The sequence below is a fragment of the Mobula birostris genome, chromosome 7, assembly GCF_030028105.1.
Source record: "Mobula birostris isolate sMobBir1 chromosome 7, sMobBir1.hap1, whole genome shotgun sequence".
Lineage (NCBI taxonomy): Eukaryota > Metazoa > Chordata > Chondrichthyes > Myliobatiformes > Myliobatidae > Mobula > Mobula birostris.
The window spans coordinates 65,485,320-65,504,593 of record NC_092376.1 but is presented as its reverse complement, the minus strand read 5'-3'; the positions used below and the strand labels follow the sequence as shown (position 1 = coordinate 65,504,593).

The 19,274-nt window shown below is 38.6% G+C and overlaps 1 protein-coding gene across 6 annotated transcripts in view; it reads left to right on the top strand.

Moving 5' to 3' along the window:
* The window catches only part of dlg2 (discs, large homolog 2 (Drosophila)), an 823,880-nt gene that overhangs the window by 77,572 nt on the left and 727,034 nt on the right, over positions 1-19,274 (top strand). The gene's annotated exons all lie outside the window — the stretch shown is intronic.

The following is a 19,274-nucleotide window of genomic DNA, read 5'->3' as shown; positions in this document are numbered from 1 at the left end:
AGGAAGATAAAATGGATGTTTTTTCCAACCATTGACGGCTATAGTGTATTCATAGGGAATGTGCAACAATGGTTGAACCAAACATGTTACATTGAAGCATACGTTGCTGCAACAAGTGAAAATATCTCACACTCCATCAGCCAATGTTTCTCAATTTCCAAGATGAACAATCTTGTAGTGATTAAAAATACTAACAGAACTAAGTTAGCTATATCGTGATCTTAGCATTCAAATCAACATAACTAAGTGTTCCAATTAGCAATATAACTTAGCGATACAAAGCGTAATTAGAGGTCAAACTAAATTAGCATTCCATTTAGCGAGGTTAGCGTATTTAAGCGGTCAACAAAAAAAAATCATTCCCCGTAGCTCACTTCCTGTGGCTAACAACTAAATAACAAAGTGTGAATACATAACTATACTCATTTGTTTCTACCATGTCCCAACTTATTTGACAGATTACTAAAATAAATGCACCACAAAATACAATACAGTCAGAAAATAGATACATAGTACCCACAGACCAAAAAATAGATACATGGCTCCTATAGTAGCCAAGGTTTGGATGCCATCATATGCGTACAGTGTATGTATGTTCTTAATATGTTGAAGTTCAGCCAGATCTTTAAACTTCCTTTATTTAGGATGTGGAATTTCTTTAGACCATTCATCAGTCTTTTCCAGTTTAGGTGGTTGATAGAAAACCATCGGCTTCTTTTCATGGGTTCCATCTTTAGTCCTGCATGTCTTCAATTCCTTGGTCTTATTGGAGCAAGCTGTGATATTCCTCCCAATCCTATTCTTTCATCATCTTCACTTGAGTCATTAGAGCTTGCTGTAGAGTCCATGTCATGTCCATGCAGTAATTCCTTGGAGTCCAGATGGTGGCGCTGTCTCAGAGGACTGTCCAATTTACAGAATGTTTCCCAAGAGGGAGCATCACTGGCAGGATTGCTCAGTTGAGGTCCCTGCTGGGCTTCCTGATGCTTCTTCGGTTTACTTCAAAGCTCTGTATGATGCACTCCGTACTTTTCACTTGTGTAGTTTATACAAAAATTTGCTCTTAACCATATTATTTCTGTAGATTATCATGTTTCCTTTTTTTCCCAATTGCTCGGTTCACTTCTTCACTTGGTCAATTAACACACACATTTGATTCTCAAGCTGACCATCTTTAACTCACACATTCCAGATTTTTCTTTTCCTTCAGGCATTCTCTGGATCTTATCATGTGCCTTCTTATAGACTCAACATTTATGGTATATTTCATCTTGATTTTTTTTATTAATCTGATCAAATTGAAATGTTTTATTTTTTCAGGTAAGAACTCAAACCTTCAGTCAGCTGTTCACACGTAACTGGAGATTCAGCTCCCCCTTTTTCTTTAGTAGGTTTCACAACTTTGGCCATTGTCCTAATTCAGTCATGTGCAACAATTAATTTGTGCATATGCTTTATCCTTTGGACTGTGATTGAAATACCATTGGATTATGTCAAAATATTATTGGATTGCAATAGAAATATCGTAGGATTGCAATGGGAATTACCTTTTTAGGATTATAATTCAATTATTAATTTAGGATTGCAATTGAGATAATGTGAGATGGCAATTGAAATTTGGCAGGATTGCTGTCAGAGTTTGGCAGAATTGCAATTGCTTTTTTTTGGGTTTGCAAATAACATTTTATTTCCTCATTGGATTGCAATCTAAATGTTTTTTTAAAGCACTAGTTTACAATCGTAATATTTCTCAGGTACTGTGTAGTATATTGGGTATGATGTTAATTTCAGTGCTGAACTGACTTTTCCAACGTAATAACGTATAATAGTCATCCTTCACTCTTAAACTTCCACTAGATGGTGTATTGAAGCAAGAAGTAATAATCATTCAGGTGGTTAGAAAATTAAGGAGGGACTTTTACCTCCTTTTTAAATATGTGTACCAAAAGTTCCCACTTCTGGGATTCTCACGAGTCCTTAAATCTTGGCAGTGATCTGCTGACTACACCAAAATTGTTGAATACTGATGTTTTTGATCTGAGGTTCTTCAGAAGTTCAGAATGAGGCATAAAACTTGTTGCTTCTGTTCATTTATTAAGCTTTACAAGAACAAAGAAGACAAAGATCTGTTGGTGTGGTCTTGCATTGTTTGTATTTTGGTTATTGGATTTATTGAGTATGCCCACAAGAAAATGAATCTTGTAAATGGTGGTGTGTGTATATATATATTTACTTCAATAATAAATTTACTTTGAACTTTGAAAAGCAAAAAAAGTGAGAGAAAATGTATTAATATATTATCATGAATAGAAATGATTGTATATTACATTTTTGTTATGGTTGCTTTTAACAGCAATTACTGGCACAAGATTTAGAATAGTTTCTGATTCAGATGAAAAAATCCAGTAATTATCTTTATATTTACCTTTAAAAACCATTTTGTGCAGGATTTGCAAGGGCAACCTTACTGAAATAATGATGAAAGGAACAGTTGAAGCAATAACGCAGCAGTTAGTGTAACGGTGTTACAGTGCCATCAACCAAGGTTCAATTCTGTAAGGAGTTTGTACATTCTCCTTGTGACCGTTTGAGTGTCTTCCAGGTGATCTCGTTTTCTTCCACATTCCATAAGTGTACTGATTGGTAGGTTAATTGGCCACATGGGTGTAAATAGGGTGGCACCAGCTCATTGGGTTAGAAAGACTTATTAACATGTTCTATCTCCAAATAAAAAAATAAATGTAGGTTTCTAGTATCAAGGTGGAAATAACATCTCCACCTTGCTGGTGATTAACACTGTGACACCTCAAGAATATGTGCTTAGCCTATTGCTCTACCCTTCATACCCATGGCTGTGTGGCTAGGTACAGCTCAAATGTGATCTATAAATTTGCTATGACGCAACTGTTCTTGGCAGAATTTCAGATGGTGACGAGAAAGTGTACAAAAGCGAGATAGATCAGCTGGGTGAGTGATGTCACAGCAATAACCTTGCACTCAACGTCAGTAAGACTCAAAAAATTAATTGTGGACCTCAGAAACGGTAAGATGAGGGTACACACACCAGTCCTTATCAAAGGCCCAGTAGCGGAAAGGATGAGCAGTTTTAAGTTCCTAGGTGTCAACATCTCTGATGATCTATTCTGGGCCCAGCTTATCGATGTAGTTACAAAGAAGGCATGACAGCAGCTATATTTCATAAGGAGTTTGAGGACATTTGGTATGTCACCAGAGACGGTCACAAATTTCTTCAGATGTACTGTGGAGAACATTTTAACTGGTTGCATCACAGTCCGGTATGGGGAAGTGGCTACTGCACAGGATTTAAATAAGCTGCAGAAAGTTGTGAACTCAGTTCCATCTTGGGCACGTTAGAGGTTTGATACCTCAAAAAGGCGGCATCCATCTTAAGGACCCCCATCACCCAGGATGTGTAGCTTCTTTGTTGCTACCATCAGGGAGGTGGGACAGAGCCGGAAGGCACACACTCAATGATTCATGAATAACTTCTTCCCCTCTGCCATCAGATTTCTGAATAGCCATTGAACCCATGAACACTACCTCACAACTTTTTTTCTCTTTTTGCACTATTTATTTAATTTACCTTTTTAAAAATATATACTTACTGTAATTTACAGTTTTTATTATGTATTGCAATGTACTGCTGCCGCATAACAACAGATTTTATGACGTATGTCAGTAATATTAAACCTGATTCTGAGTCTGGTATCTTTGCCATGTTTGTGGCATTGTGTATCTTTTCAATGCAGCCACCAGATGGAGCTATAAGCAGTAGCAATATATGCTGATCAGGAATTGTTATATTTTTAAATCCATTTATTTACAGAAACAGACGTTTTGGTCCACTTGACCCTACTGATCATCAACCACTCATTTACACTAATCTCAGTTTAGTCTTCCCATATTCCCTTTAACTGTCCCTTTCGGCTACATGATAGCCAAGCAACCTGCATACCTTTGAGGTGTGTGTGTGTATGTGTGTGTGTGGCGGGGGGGGGGATGAGGGCCAGAGAATGTGGACTAAATCCATGCTTTTCCCAGGGAGAATGTGCAAACTGCACACGCAAAGGATCAGCAATTGAATCTAGACTGACAGAGTTGTGAGATATCAGTTCTGCTTACTGTTCCACTCCAAATTCTTCCATTGTAACAATCTACTCTTGTTTATAATTACAGCATAACCCAATATTTTCATCAGTAGTCCATCTAAAGTCAACCTGAGACTAAGAACTTCACAATGTTGGCCTTTATTACATGAGGATTTGAGTATTAGAGAGATCATGATCCAATTTTATATAGCCTTATTGAGACCACATATGGAAGATTTGATATGATCTCCCCTTCTAAGGAAGAAAATATCTGGGATTGAGAGGATGCAGCAAAGATTGTTATTCTTCAGATTAATTATTTGTTTTTTTCTATGAGTTTAAGCAGATTGCATTTAGAAAAGTGAGGGTTTTATCATTGAAATAAATACAATTATTCTTATGCAGCATGTCAGAGTAAGTGCAGTGATGATATTTCTCTAGGCTGGGGACCTGGAATCAAAAATGACACTCTCAAAATAATCAGGAAATAATTCAAAACAAAGGGAAGAAGAACTTTCTTTATCCAACTGATAGTGAACCTTTGGAATTCTCGACCCAAATGGGTTGTAGAAAATCAGTTTCTTAGTTTATTCAACACTGAAGTGAATAGACTTTTAGATATAGCACAGCAGAGCAATATGGATGGGGTTCAGTGCAGGAAAGTGGAACTGAAATTCAGTTTCCGTGGTGTACATCAAGTACAGTCCAGGTGGATGGCAGAGCACATGACGGAAATTGAATACCCTACTCTTTTTTTTTGTAATTTTAGGTTATCTGTGAGAAAGATTTGGAGGCTTGTCATTAGGTATCAATTTTCAATTGGTAGGAAAACAAATGGGTCATTAATTTCATGCTTATTGTACATACAATAGAGCTTTCTGAATAATTCAAGATTGCTTAAAACTCATCGACTATTAGTAATCTTTTCCAAAAATGTTAAATTAAGTAACCAAATTAAATGACTTGATTGGGTGGATGAAATATTCTTATATGAGGCATGTAAACAAAAGAGGGAGACAGTACAGAGACAGGGCCTTTAGACCCCACTGAGTCTGTGCTGATTATCAAACATACATTTATGCTAATTCTCTGAATCATCTTCCTGCATTCCATCAACTTTCCCTGGATTCTACCATTTACTTACACCCAAGGGGCAATTTACAGAACTGGAGCACCCTGGGGAAGCCCACATAATTGCAGGGGAAGTGTGCAAGCCCCACATAGGCAGGATTGATCCCAGGTTTCTGGATCTGTGTGACAGTCCTTTTAAGGAACTTTATTTTGAACATCCTGAATGAGCTGCCCCTCAGTCATCATGCTCAAGAAAAATCCAAAAACTTATCACTTTGTTAAGTTGTAATTTAGATCTCTATCCCTTTGACAGATGTAACTTTCCAAGGTTGTTTTTGTGTGCAACTGATGAAATCTGATGAAGACAATCCTTTCTTGCTTTCTTCATCTAACTATTGCAGAATGACATGATTTTTTTTGTGTGACTTTTGTGTGTTGTTTGAGTTCTAAACATCACAGACAGCAAACCCACTACCATCACAGGCATATATAGATGATATCTTGGCATTATCTCAAAATCAGATAAACAATGAGGATTCAGATAAACAGAAGAATATAGGCTGGTGAAATGAGCAGACAAAAATGTGATGAATTCAAATGGGACATGACATGCATAAAATGAATAAAAAGACTCAGTATAAATTAAATGGTACAGTTTTAAAGAATGCAAATGTACACAGTTTTTGAAAACTGTGCATTTAAAAATTGTAATGCAAAAGCAAGGAAGGTTCATTGATCTTCATCTAAAATACTGGCCAGGCTTCAGCTGGGTATATTGTAGTCAGTTTGGCCACCACTTTAATATTGTTCCTGAGGAAGTTGGAGAAGAGATGCATATGAATGATACTAAGGACTACTGGTCTTTCATTATCTGGAAAAGCTGGTCTTGTTTTCTAGAGCGTGGAAAATTAAAGGGAGATATGGCAAATATTCAATATCATGCAGCATTTGAAAAAGAGAAATAGAAATCAGAAGTAATGGAACTTTGGAAATGATGAACAAAAAAACCAGGTAGCACTGTTTGGATTGCTTTTCTTAAAAATATATATAATAGCTTGAATGGTACATTGATACCTTCTGCTTATATGACTTTATATGTGCAAGTTCGAGACAACATGCAAAATAAAGTCACAAAAAGCCAAGGTGGCTGACTGGCCTCGTACAGTGTGAATAAGGCAAAACAAAAAGATGTATATAAATTAACATTTTGCAATACATTACAATGCTAGGTCAGGCACTGGAAAAGGGAAACTTGAAAATCACCAATAAATTAGTTATTTGAATGCTGTTTGATCTGTTTTTAGATTTGCTGCAACAGTAGAAGAAAATTAAAAAAATGAAATTGCACAACTGGATGAGGACTTTTAAGAGTGTATACAGGGACACTGTTCATGTCAAAGTGAGGTCATAAACTGGGAGATTAAAAAGTAGAATAGCATTTGAGGACTTTTAGAGCAAATGGTTTGATGCAGAATGGTATATCCCCACAAGGTGGAAAGCAAGGTCACCCAAAACTGAAGTTCCTTGGATGACTAAAGATAAAGAAAATATAACAGGAAAAGGAAGCTTATAATTAAAGTCAATCTAATGATACATTAGAGAACCAAGCTGAATAAAGAAAGTGTAGAAGCAAGCTGAAAAAGAAATAAGAGTCTGAGTTTACGTGATAATATATTTGCAGTTATAATAAGAGGGACCTGAAATTTATTTTAAAATTAATGGTGAAAAGAAGCAGATGAAAGATGCAAAAGAAATTTATTAGTCCTTAAGCTTTTGCCTATCTGAGTAAAATTATCTCGTGTGTATAAACTGCATCAGTTCTATCTTTGTGAATCTCTGTGTCCAAAACAATTCCCTCAAGATCATTCTAATGATCTATGCTTCACTGCCTTTAAGTGCAGAGACCTTGAACAGTATCTAATATGGCACTTGTGGTTTTACCAAAACTCTGCAGTCTTGACAACTTTTCTTTATATTTGTACTCTAATTACTTGTGAAAAGGCCAACATATTATTTAACTCCTTTGTTTCATGAACCAGCTACAAATGTTCAAATTTTAAAAAAACTCTTTTTATTAATTATTATTGAAAATCAACAACAGAGAAAAATACATCAAAATAATCAAGATAACATATCCATATGTAGAGTAAAAGTTCAACTATCAACCAGGCTAAACAGTATATCAATAATAATCAAAAAACAAAGATTAAAGCTTTTTTTATGGAAAATAGGAAAGAAGGAAAAAGAGAACCCCTGCTAACTAAAACAGAGAAAAACCCCTAATAACTAAAAAAAAAACCCATTTGGAGCACAAACCCAGAGCTATGCGCCATACAAGCTCCCATAAAAAAAAGACATCAAACTGCCGACCAAATTTATATAACCAAGCATCAGAAAAGTACCATCTTAATTAACTCAAGTCAAATGGTAATAACGGGCAAAAGAGCCCCACCTTTTCTCAAAGTCAAATTTAGGATCAAAAGTTCGACTTCTAATTTTTTCCAAACTAAGACATAACGTCACCTGAGAGAACCATTGTATCAAAGTGGGAGCAGAGGCATCTTTCCATTTTAATAAAATAGCCCTTCTAGCCAATAATGTGACAAATGCAATTACATATTGGTCAGATATAGAAATACCGTGAATATGTTGAGGAATTATACCAAACAAAACTGTCAATTTATTAGGTTGTAAATTAGTTCTTAAAGCTTTAGAGATTATAGAAAAAATAGATTTCCAAAATTGTTTCAATACAGAACACGACCAAAACATATGTGTCAATGTAGCTATCTCAGTTTTGCATCTATCACACTGATTATTTGCATTAGGAAAAATTTTTGACAATCTCTCCTTCGTCAAATAATAACGATGTACAATTTTAAATTGAATTAGAGAATGACTGGCACAAATTGAAGAAGAGTTAACCAGTTTCAAAATTTGCAACCAGTCCTCTGTTATCAAGGTCATATTAAGCTCTCTTTCCCAATCTTGCTTGATCTTAAGTAAAGGATAATTGTCGTGTTGTAATAGTAAATTATAAATTTTCCCAATAAAGCCTTTCACTAAAGGGTTCATTTTTAAAATAATATCTAACAAGTCAGAATCTTGTATATATGGAAAATTACTTACATATTCTTGTAAAAAATGTCTGACCTGAAGATATTGCAAATGTTCAAAAATTTCTGTTCTTCCTATGAAAATTATCTCACATTTTCCTATACAATAATATAGATTGTATAGTTTTACAATAATATGGGGTGGCACGGTGGCGCCGTGGTCAACACAATGTTTTATAGTACCAGAGATCTTTACTCAATGTCAGCAAGACCAAGGAGCTGATTATTGACTTCCAGAGGAGGAAACCAGAGGTCCATGATCCAGTCCTCATCAGGGGCTTAGAGGGGGAGAGGGTCAGCAACTTAAAATTCCTCATTGTTATCATTTCAGAGGACCTGTCCTGGGCCCAGCATGTAAGCACAATTATGAAGAAAGCAGAGTAGCGCCTCTCCTTCCTTTGGAGTTTGCAAAGATTTGGCAAGACATTGAAAACTTTGACAAATTTCTATGGATGTGTGGTGGAGAGTACTGTATATTGACTGGCTGCAATACAGCTTGGTATGAAAACACCAATGCCCTTGAATGAAAAAATTCGACAAAAAGTAGTAGATACGACTTAGTTCATCACGAGTAAAGCCCTCCGCCCATTGAGTATATCTACATGAAGCATTGTCGAAGGAAAGCAGGATCCGCACCACCCAGGTCATGCTATCTTCATGTTGGTGCCATCAGGAAGAAGGTACAGGAGCCTCAGGACTCACATCACCAGGTTCAGGAACAGTTATTACCCTGCAATCATCGGGCTCTTGAACTAGAGGGATAACTTCACTCACCCCATCGCTAAACTGTACTCACAACTTATGGACTCAATTTAAAGGACTCTTCATCTCATGTTCTCAATAATTATTGTTTATTTATTTATTATTATTTATTTTTTTCTTTCTTTTTGTATTTGCACAGTTTGTTGTCTTTTCCATACTGGTTGTCTGCCCTGTTGGTGTGGTCTTTCAATGGTTCTATTATGATTATTATTCTATTATGGATTTATTGTGTATGCCCACAAAAAATAGATCTTAGGGTTTTATATGGTGACATATACGTATTTTGACCTTTGACTCAGATTAATTTCTTGCCACAGTCTGTGAGGAGTTTGTATGTTCTCCCTGTGACCACTTGGGTTTCCTCCACTTTCTCCGGTTTCCTCCCACAGTCCCACAATGCACCAGTTGCTAGGTTAATTGATCATTGTAAAATGTCCCGTAATTAGGCTAGGGTTAAATTGGGGGTTACTGGGAGGCATGGCTTGAAGAGCCAGGAGGGCCTATTCCGCACTGTATCTCAATAAAGAAAAAATAGCACTAATTTGTCCAGTCAATTAACCTGTCTAGAAGCTTTTGTAGACTCTGTGTTCTCTTTACATATCACAGTGCTACCTTCACTCATACTGCAAAGTTAGATATTCACCTTTTTTAAAAATCTAAACTAAATTCTGGGTGGCTAATGGCCCCTTACTGATTCTCATCTCACCTTACTAGTCACAGCTTGATAACCTGAAAATAACTCTTTATTCCTTGCTTCTGTTTACTATATAAATCGTAAAATCAAATTTTAGACTGTATCTTTTTCATTGGCTAACCAAACCCCTCTCTCCCTCCCTGCTGCATCAGTTTTGTGCTCAGTTTTGAGTTCTATTGGGATGTCATGGCCCTGGAATGGGCACTATAGTTTACAGGTATGGTATCAGAAAAAAATATTGCATGTTATATAGAGAAATTATAAGTATTATAAGGCACTGGCGTGGAGGACTATGAACGACATGAAGGAAATCTGGAAGTGGAACCTGACCAGAGGGCTTAAAAAGAGGATTTTCATAGCAGTCACGGATGCAAGATGTGGACACTCACCAAGATGATGTGAAAGTCTCTAGATGGTTGCTATACACGAATGCTCCAGATGGCTCTTGACGTGAGTTGGCAACAGCACATGACGAACGTCGAGCTCTATAAGAACCTACCGATGCTCTCCACTAAAACTGAGGCGAGAAGACTGCAACTAGCGGGGCACTGTCTACACCACCCCGAGCTACCTGCCAGTCTAGTCATCTTATGGGAGCCCAAGCACAGGAGGATGAACCTTGGGCGCCCTCCCAAGACTATGGTCAACACGCTCCTAGAAGACAGCGGCGCGGCTAATGTAGATGAACTGAACACACTGATGAGGGAGAGGGAGAAGTGGAGAGTCGATCATCGTGCCTGACCCCCTAGGCCTGAGTCGATGTAGTAGTAATAGTAATTACCTTTGTAATGCAGAAGACAAAGATGAGATAGAGTAGATGTGTTTAAAATAATGAAGGCTTTTATTAATACAAATAAGGAGATTTTTTTCCAAAGGCGGAACAGGTGGTAGAGAATATTGTTAATATGACTTTCAACATAGTGAGTTGTCATAATCTGGAAAGCACTGTCTGAGATTGTGGCGGAGGCTGATTGATTAGTAACCATCTAAAACAAATTGGGAAAATGGTGTAAAAGGGAATGTTTGCATGGATACAGATAACAATAGGGGAAAGGGACAACATAGATAATTTTTGAAGCCCTGGCACAGGCATGTTGAACCAAATATTCACCTGAGCAGTCTAAGTTTAAGATTTCTAGGATATGTGGAGCTAGGGGACTGCTGAAGATACATCTTGGCTAATGAGAAATACTTTAAGGGCATGAGCTGTAAATCTTTCAGCTATCACAGAGGCAATAAATTACTTAATTTCTGGCTTCACCTTTGAAGACGATACTCAACTGACAAAATTAATATTAAAACTGTTAACGTTAGATGAAGACATTGTTTCCCAAACAGATTTGGGAACTGAACCATAAAATATTCAATTCAGGATTCTCAAAAAAACATGGGCAAGTGCCGTGGTTGCACATTATCTACATGTTTTATACTAGACTTGGGAATGGCTTTCCTTGGAATAATCTTGGATAGTATTTTGCAAAATTTATTTGATCAGGAAACAATAAAAGGTCCGCTGAGTCATACTGTTGTCAGTTTCCAGTACATGATGAAAATTAGGTAGCTGAAAATAGATGAAGGAAATAGGAATTTCATGGCTGGATATGCAAAATTAGTGTTACATTAAAAAATCTTGTAAATGGGGAATTACAAACTGATTGAAGATTTTACTGAAAATTTGCAGAATAATGTTTCAAATCAAAAAAGATTCGAATTCATTGACGGGAGAAAAACCATCAATGAGAAATCTGAGTCAACTGAAATGTATTAAAACAGGCTTTCATAAAGCTGTAAAATACAGAGATATGATAACATATTGTACTTGTATCTTTTGAAACCAAGGAGTTACTTTTGAGAATGTGTCGTGCCACTGATCCGGAGAAGATAGTTACAGCTCAACTGACTTGGTAACTATCAATTTGTAACCTTTGGTAAACGCCTTCATTTTGAGGTGACTCATCCATGGTGTTTCAGTCCTTCCTTCTTGCAGAGGAGTTCTGACATTTGCTTAGCACCAATGGCTGACAACACAACTGAACTCATTAGTACCAGTATGTTAGAAAATTATTAGTGCAATCCACAACTTTTTTTTTATAATCTTATATAAAACTTTGACTTCCTTTCTTCAGTATGCTGATTTTCCAGAAATGATTTTTCTATTTTGCATTCGGTACATGGAGCGTAGAAAAATAGAGGACTATGGGTAACCCTAGGTAATTTCTAAAGTACGGCAGTGTTCAGCACAGCATTGTGGGCTGAAGGCCCTGTATTGTGCTGTATAGGTTTACGATGTTTCTATGAATTTGAATTTTCAACTTCAAGTTTATTATCAGTTAATCATATACAGGTATACAGCTAAGTAAAACATCGATCTTTTAGGGGCAAGATGCAAAACACAGCATGTATAGTCACACAGCACATATAGTTACATAAAAACATAGATAGAAACATAGAAAGTAGGTGCAGGAGTAGGCCATTCGGCCTTTCGAGCCTGCACCGCCATTCAGTACGATCATGGCTGATCATCCAACTCAGAACCCTATACCTGCCTTCTCTCCATACCCTCGATCCCTTTAGCCACAAGGGCCTTATCTAACTCCCTCTTAAATATAGCCAATGAACTGGCCTCAACTGTTTCCTGTGGCAGAGAATTCCACAGATTCACCACTCTCTGTGTGAAGAAGTTTTTCCTCATCTCGGTCCTAAAAGGCTTCCCCTTTATCCTCAAACTGTGACCCCTTGTTCTGGACTTCCCCAACATCGGGAACAATCTTCCTGCATCTAGCAGGTCGAATCCCTTTAGGATCTTATACGTTTCAATCAGATCCCCCCTCAATCTTCTAAATTCCAACGAGTACAAGCCCAGTTCATCCAGTCTTTCTTCATATGAAAGTCCTGCCATCCCAGGAATCAATCTAGTGAATCTTCTTTGTATCCCCTCTATGGCAAGAATGTCTTTCCTCAGATTAGGGGACCAAAACTGCACACAATACTCCAGGTGTGGTCTCACCAAGGCCTTGTACAACTGCAGTAGTACTTCCCTGCTCCTGCACTTGAATCCTCTTGCTATGAATGCCAGCATACCATTCGCCTTTTTCACCGCCTGCTGTACCTGCATGCCCACTTTCAATGACTGTTGTATAATGACACCCAGGTCTCGTTGCACCTCCCCTTTTCCTAATCGGCCACCATTCAGATAATAATCTGTTTTCCTGTTCTTGCCACCAAAGTGGATAACCTCACATTTATCCACATTAAATTTCATCTGCCATGAATTTGCCCACTGGCCTAACCTATCCAAGTCACCCTGCATCCTCTTAGCATCCTCCTCACAGCTAACACTGCCGCCCAGCTTCGTGTCATCCGCAAACTTGTAGATGCTGCATTTAATTCCCTCGTCTAAATCATTAATATATATTGTAAACAACTGGGGTCCCAGCACTGAGCCTTGTGGTACCCCACTAGTCACTGCCTACCATTCTGAAAAGGTCCCGTTTATTCCCACTCTTTGCTTCCTGTCTGCCAACCAATTCTCTATCCAGGGTTGGGGTGGTGGGACACAGGGGTGTCATCTCATCGTCGATCAGGGCAGGCAGCTCATCTTCTCCTATGACTGCCCGCCTCGATGTCGAAGGTCGAGGTTCGTCGTCTGCTGTGGCTGATGTGGAAGGCTGGCTTGACTTCTGAGCCTCTCGCATTTTTCTGTCATACCGTTGTTTGTAAGCACTCAAACCATCCTGCAAATATTCCCTAAACCTACGTACCCTTTCAAAATTAAAGTTGTACTTTATCATTGCAGCAAAAATCTCACACAGTTGCTTCACTTTCGCGACTGCATTTGGTTTTGATTGTTATTCTTTCCTCTTCCAATTGCATCAGCTCTTCATCTATCAGTTCTTGGTCATGGGATGCCAAAACCTCTTCGACATCATCTTCGTCAGCTTCCACAAGCCAAACTCACTTTGTCCTTGCTTTGTTCACCAAGATCGAAACGCTTAATTATGTCTAGTTTTAAGCTAAGTGTAACACCCTTACTCTTTCAGGCTTTTCCGACACCTTAGAACTCATCTTGCTAACGGCTGCTCAATGCAATGTGTTTAAGCAATGCCGTTCCGAATCCGGGTGAGAGCGGCTGCTCGGGGTGCACACTGCCTTTTATCACGCGCTGATTTTTTCGTGCGCTGATTTTTTATCGCGCGCTGCCTTTCTTCGTAACAGTGAAAACACCTTCTGCAAGCGAAAACAGGGTACTAATGTAGGTCTTTCGTAACAGTAAGGTTTCGTAAAGCGAACGTTTGAAAAGTGGGGGCACCTGTATTACTGGCACTACAATAATAAACAACCAATAGTGTAAATATGTGAAACAACAGCAGTAAAAGATGAAAAGTGACCTTTGCAGGATGAGAGTGTGTCTGTGAGTTGGGGTGGTGAGGGAATGGTGACAGGGCATTCAGACAGGGTGCACATATGTGCAGGGTGGCAGCAGGATGTTAAGAAGTTTAACAGCCTGGGAGAAGAAGCTGTTAACCAGCCTGACAGTTTTGGTTCTTGTGCTGTGGTACTTTCTGCTGGTTGGCAGGAGATCAAAGAGATTATGGGAAGGATGGGAGGGATCTTTTATAATGCATATACAGCGCTTCTGTTATGTCCTGAATGGGGAGAGGCAAGAGACCCCAATGATGTTTATAGCAGTCCTATCTGTTGCAGGGCCTTGCGATCCAATGCATTGCAATTCCCATACCAGACAGTGATGCAACTTGTAAGGACAATGTTGAGGTGCTCTGGTAGAATGTATGAGAATGTAGGAGTGGAGTCTTGTTTGCCTCATCATTCTCCCCAGGAAGTAGAGGTGCTGCTGTGCTCCCTTGTCTGAAGAGGTGGTGTTGAGGGGCCAGGTGAGATCATCAGTAATGTGCATGCCAAGCAACTTGGTGCTCCTGACTTTCCATGGAAGAGCCATAGATGTGCAGTAGGTAGTGGTCAGCCTGCACCTTCCTGAAGTCCTCAGTGATCTCTTTAGCCTTGTCCACATTGAGACTCAGGTTGTTGTGCCTACACCAGTCCACAAGCTGCTCTGCTTCCTCTGGGTTTGCTTTTTCATCATTGTTCCTGATGAGGACAACCTCTGTTGTGTCATCAGTGAACTTAATGATGTGGTTAGAACTAGATTTGGCAGGACAGTTGTGCATTGCAGTATGAAGGTTTTGTCAAGGTTAAATATCAACATAATTAACCGTAATAACTGCTATAGTAAATTGTATCTGACTTTTTTTATTCATGCATTACTTTGGGGATCTGGACTGTGTTGGCAAGATCAGCATTTATTGAATTGAATAGCTTGCTCTGCCATTTCAGAGGGCTCAAACACGTTGGTGGGTCTGGAGTCATAAATAGGCAAACATAAAAAGATGGCAGAAAAGATGGGTTTTTATGACAATCCTGTAGTTCTGTAGTCATTATTATTTGAAATTCCATTTTTGCCATGGTAGAGGATTGACTTGGGTCTTTGGATGTGTTATGTACCTTGTAACTGGGTTGCCAAACCAGCAGAAATGGACCAGTTAGTTGGAGTCTGGATTACTGGAACTAAGAAAGTTTTATTAAAGAAATAAGTAACACAGTACTCTAATCGTAAGGATATGAATGCAACAGATTAGCAATGATAAAACACACATGTACACAGAACTAGGGTAATAGGAATCAAACAAGCTCTATCGCAGTCTAGGGGTAAAATGATCAATCTCAAGTGACGCAGAGTTCAGTTCAGCTTAGGACAGTTCGCAGTAATCGCTGTTGTGCCTTTGGAGAGAGAGAGAGAGGATGATATGCAAATTCTGATTCAAACAGACCTTTGTTCTTTGCAGTTAGCTTTCGGGCGAACCCTTTTATGTCTTCTGTGGTCACTGACTGTGACCTCTCTGTTCCGGATACGACCGTTCTTCCGCAGTGAACCCGGCACCCAGGCAAGGGCGGACACACACACCAGGTTCCCGCCGATCGTCCCTTTTCACTCTGTGCGTCTATGGTCAGTTCCCGCGATCAGACCTCCAAACTCCCACCAACTTTGGGGGCACACCGCACTTCCAGGGTCTCGTTATCTCATGATCTCGTGGTGTGTCGTGCCTTAGCAAACCTGTTCTTTTTATCCCCCTGCTGGGGTATCGCCTGTCCATCAAACTTCAAACAGTTCAGGTTCAAAGCAACCGGTCTGTCAATACTCTTAATTGTGTTTCTTTTCCGTTACCTCTCTCTCCTCTCTCATTAACATTTTGAACGCTTCTCCATTGTCTCCCTTATGTCTCTCATCAGCATCAATCTTCTGATAACTTGGTTTTTCATCACAGATGTATTTCAGATGTTTAGAAATACGATTCAGTATTAATGAAATACACTAATTTGTAATTTTAGAGAACAATGTGTCAATATGTCAATGAGAAAAGGAAGTTTGGAGATTAAGTGGCTTTTTGAGATTGAATATAAAGCGGGTGAGGGGCATGCACTAATATCGCAATGAATGATTAACTTTATTATCTATCCTGTGTCAGTTACAGTAAAATTTATACTGTCATGTCATTATCACAATTATAGAGCCAGGTAGACTAATCCATATTGTTTACTAGCCAGAAAACTGTTCAGACATATTAGTGACCTTCTATTTCTATACTCAGTGTGCCTGTTGCTGGAAGTTACATGCTACATTTGAGACCCTTTGAACCATTATTCTGCATTTTTTCAGCAATGTCTTCAATTAGTTTATTATTCATTTATAATATTTAAAAATATATAACAATACTAAAGTATTTAATTTTGCATATCCAACTGTGACATTCTTATTTCCTTGCTTTTATGTTCTAGCCCTTTCAAAGTGAACGGTAACATCGCAATTGCCTTCCTTGCCGCTGATTTTAACCTGCAAATTAACCTTTAGGGAATCCTGCACAAGGACTCTCCAGTCCCTTTGCACCTCTGATCTTTCAATTTCCTCTCCATTTAGAAAATAGTCTACCATTTTATTTCTTTATCACAGTGCATGACCATACACTTCCTGACACTGTATTCCATCTGCCACTTTTTTGCTCATTCTCCTAACCCGTGCAAGTCCTTCTCTAGCCTCTCTATTTCTTCAAAGCTACCTGCCCCTCCATCTATCTTTGTATCATCCACAAACTTGGCCACAACACCATCAATTTCATCATCTAGATTGTTGACAAATAACATAAACAGAAGCGGTCCTGACATAGGCCCCTGTGAAGTACCACTATTCACTGGCTACCAACCACAAAAGGCTCTCTTTATTTCCATTCTTTGCCTCCTGCCAATTAGCCAATGCTCTATCCATGCTAATATCTTTCCTGTAATATCATGAGCTCTGAACTTGTTACCTTGTCAAAGGCCTTCTGTCTGAAAATCCAAGTACACAACATCCACCAATTCACCTTTGTCTCTCCTGCTTGTTACTCTTCAAAGAATTCCAACAGATTTGTTAGGCTAGATTTTCCCTTAAGGAAACCATGCTGAGCATGACTTTTTTATCATGTGCCTCCAAGTACCCCAAAACCATATTCTTAACAATCAGCTCCAATATCTTCCTAACCACTGAGATCAGATTAACTGGCCTAACTTCCTTCCTTCTTGACAAGTGGAGTTACACTTGCAATTTTCCATTCTTCCATAACCATGCCATAAGCAATTAATTCTTGAAAGATCATTTCTAATGCCTCCACAATCTCTTCAGCCACCTCTTTCAGAACCCTGGGGTGTAAATGATCTGGTTTAGGTGACATATCTACCTTCAGACCTTTCAGTTTCCCAGAACCTTCTCCCGAGTAATTGCAACTTCACATACTTCTACCCCCTGACACTTTCAAACTTCTGGCATACTGCTAGTATTTTCCACAGTGAAAACTGATGCAAAATACTTATTTAGTTCATCTGCCATTTCCTTGTTTCCAATTACTACCTTTCCAGCATAATTTTCCAGGTGTCTGATATCGACTCTTGCATCTCTTCCACACGGCATATATATGAAAAAATTTTTGGTATCCTTTAATATTATTTGCTAGCCTACCCTCAGATTCAAATTTCTGATGAAGGATCTCAGCCCGAAACGTCAACTGTCTGGCCTGTTGAATTCCTGCAGCATTTTGTGTGTGTTACTTAAATTTCCAGCATCTGCAGATTTTCACTAATTTGTGATTGGATTAACCTCATATTCCATCTTTTCCTTCTTCATGACTTTTTAGTTGCCTTTTTTTTTGGTTTTTAAAAGCTTCTCAATCCTCTAACTTCCCACTAATTTTTGCTCTATTATATTCCCTCTCTTTGGCTTTTACGTTGGCTTTGGCTTCTCTTGTCAGCTACGGTTGTGACATCCTGCCTTTAGAATACTTCTTCCTGTTTGTGATGAGTATATTCTGCGCCTTCTGAATTGCCCCTAGAAATTCCTGCCTGTGCTGCTCTTCCATCATCCCTGCTAGTCGTCTTTTCCAATCAATTTTGGCCAGCTCCTCTCTCATGCCTCTGTAATTTCCTTTACTGTAATACTGATACATCTGACTTCAACTTCTTCTCAAATTGCAGGCTGATTTCAATCATATTATGATCACTTGTAGCTGTGGGTTCTGTTATCTTAAGCTCTATAATGAATTCTGGTTCATTGCACAACACCCAATCCAGAGTAGCTGATCCCCTATTGGTCTCAACCATGAGCTGCTCGAAAAATCCATCTCAATGGTGTCCCCTCTTTTGATCTAGCACCAACCTGATTTTGCCAATCTACCAGCATATTGAAATTCCCCCTGACCTATAACATTATCCTTTTTACATGCATTTTCTTTTTCCCCATTGTAATTTGTAGATCACATCTTTACTACTGTTTGGGGGTCTGTATATAACTCCCATCAGGGTCTTCTTACCCTTAGATTTTTTTAGTTCTGCCCACAGCAATTCAATATCTTCCAATCCTGTGTCACCTCTTTCTAATGATTTGTTTTCATTTTTTAAACCAACAGAGCCATGCCACCCCCCCTGCCTACCTGTCCGCCCTTTTGATACAATGTGTAGCCTTGGACGTTAAGCTCTCAGCAATAGAGCTTCTTTAATTATTGGAATGTCTTAAGCCCATTTTCCAGTTCTCTATTTACAGGAAGTACAGCAGAATTGCCATGAAAACTCTTATTTTTGCAGGCAAAAGTGACCACTGGACATTATAGATCATAAACACAAGAGATTCTGCAGATGCTGTAAATCCAGAGCAATATACACAAATTGTTAGAGGAACTCAGCAGGTCAGGCAGCATATACGGAAATGAATAAACAGACCAAGATCCTTCTTCGGGACTGACGTTCTAGATCAGTGCTTCTGAAACTTTTTTGGGTTACTACCCCTTGGCTCCCAGACCACATCCCCAATGCTCTCCTCTCCCTTTCCAGCCATTACATACAAGCTATAAATAATTTTATTTTATAATGCACAGTGAAAGAAAATAGAAAATGCAAATTCAAAGCAGTGACTAATAATTGCAA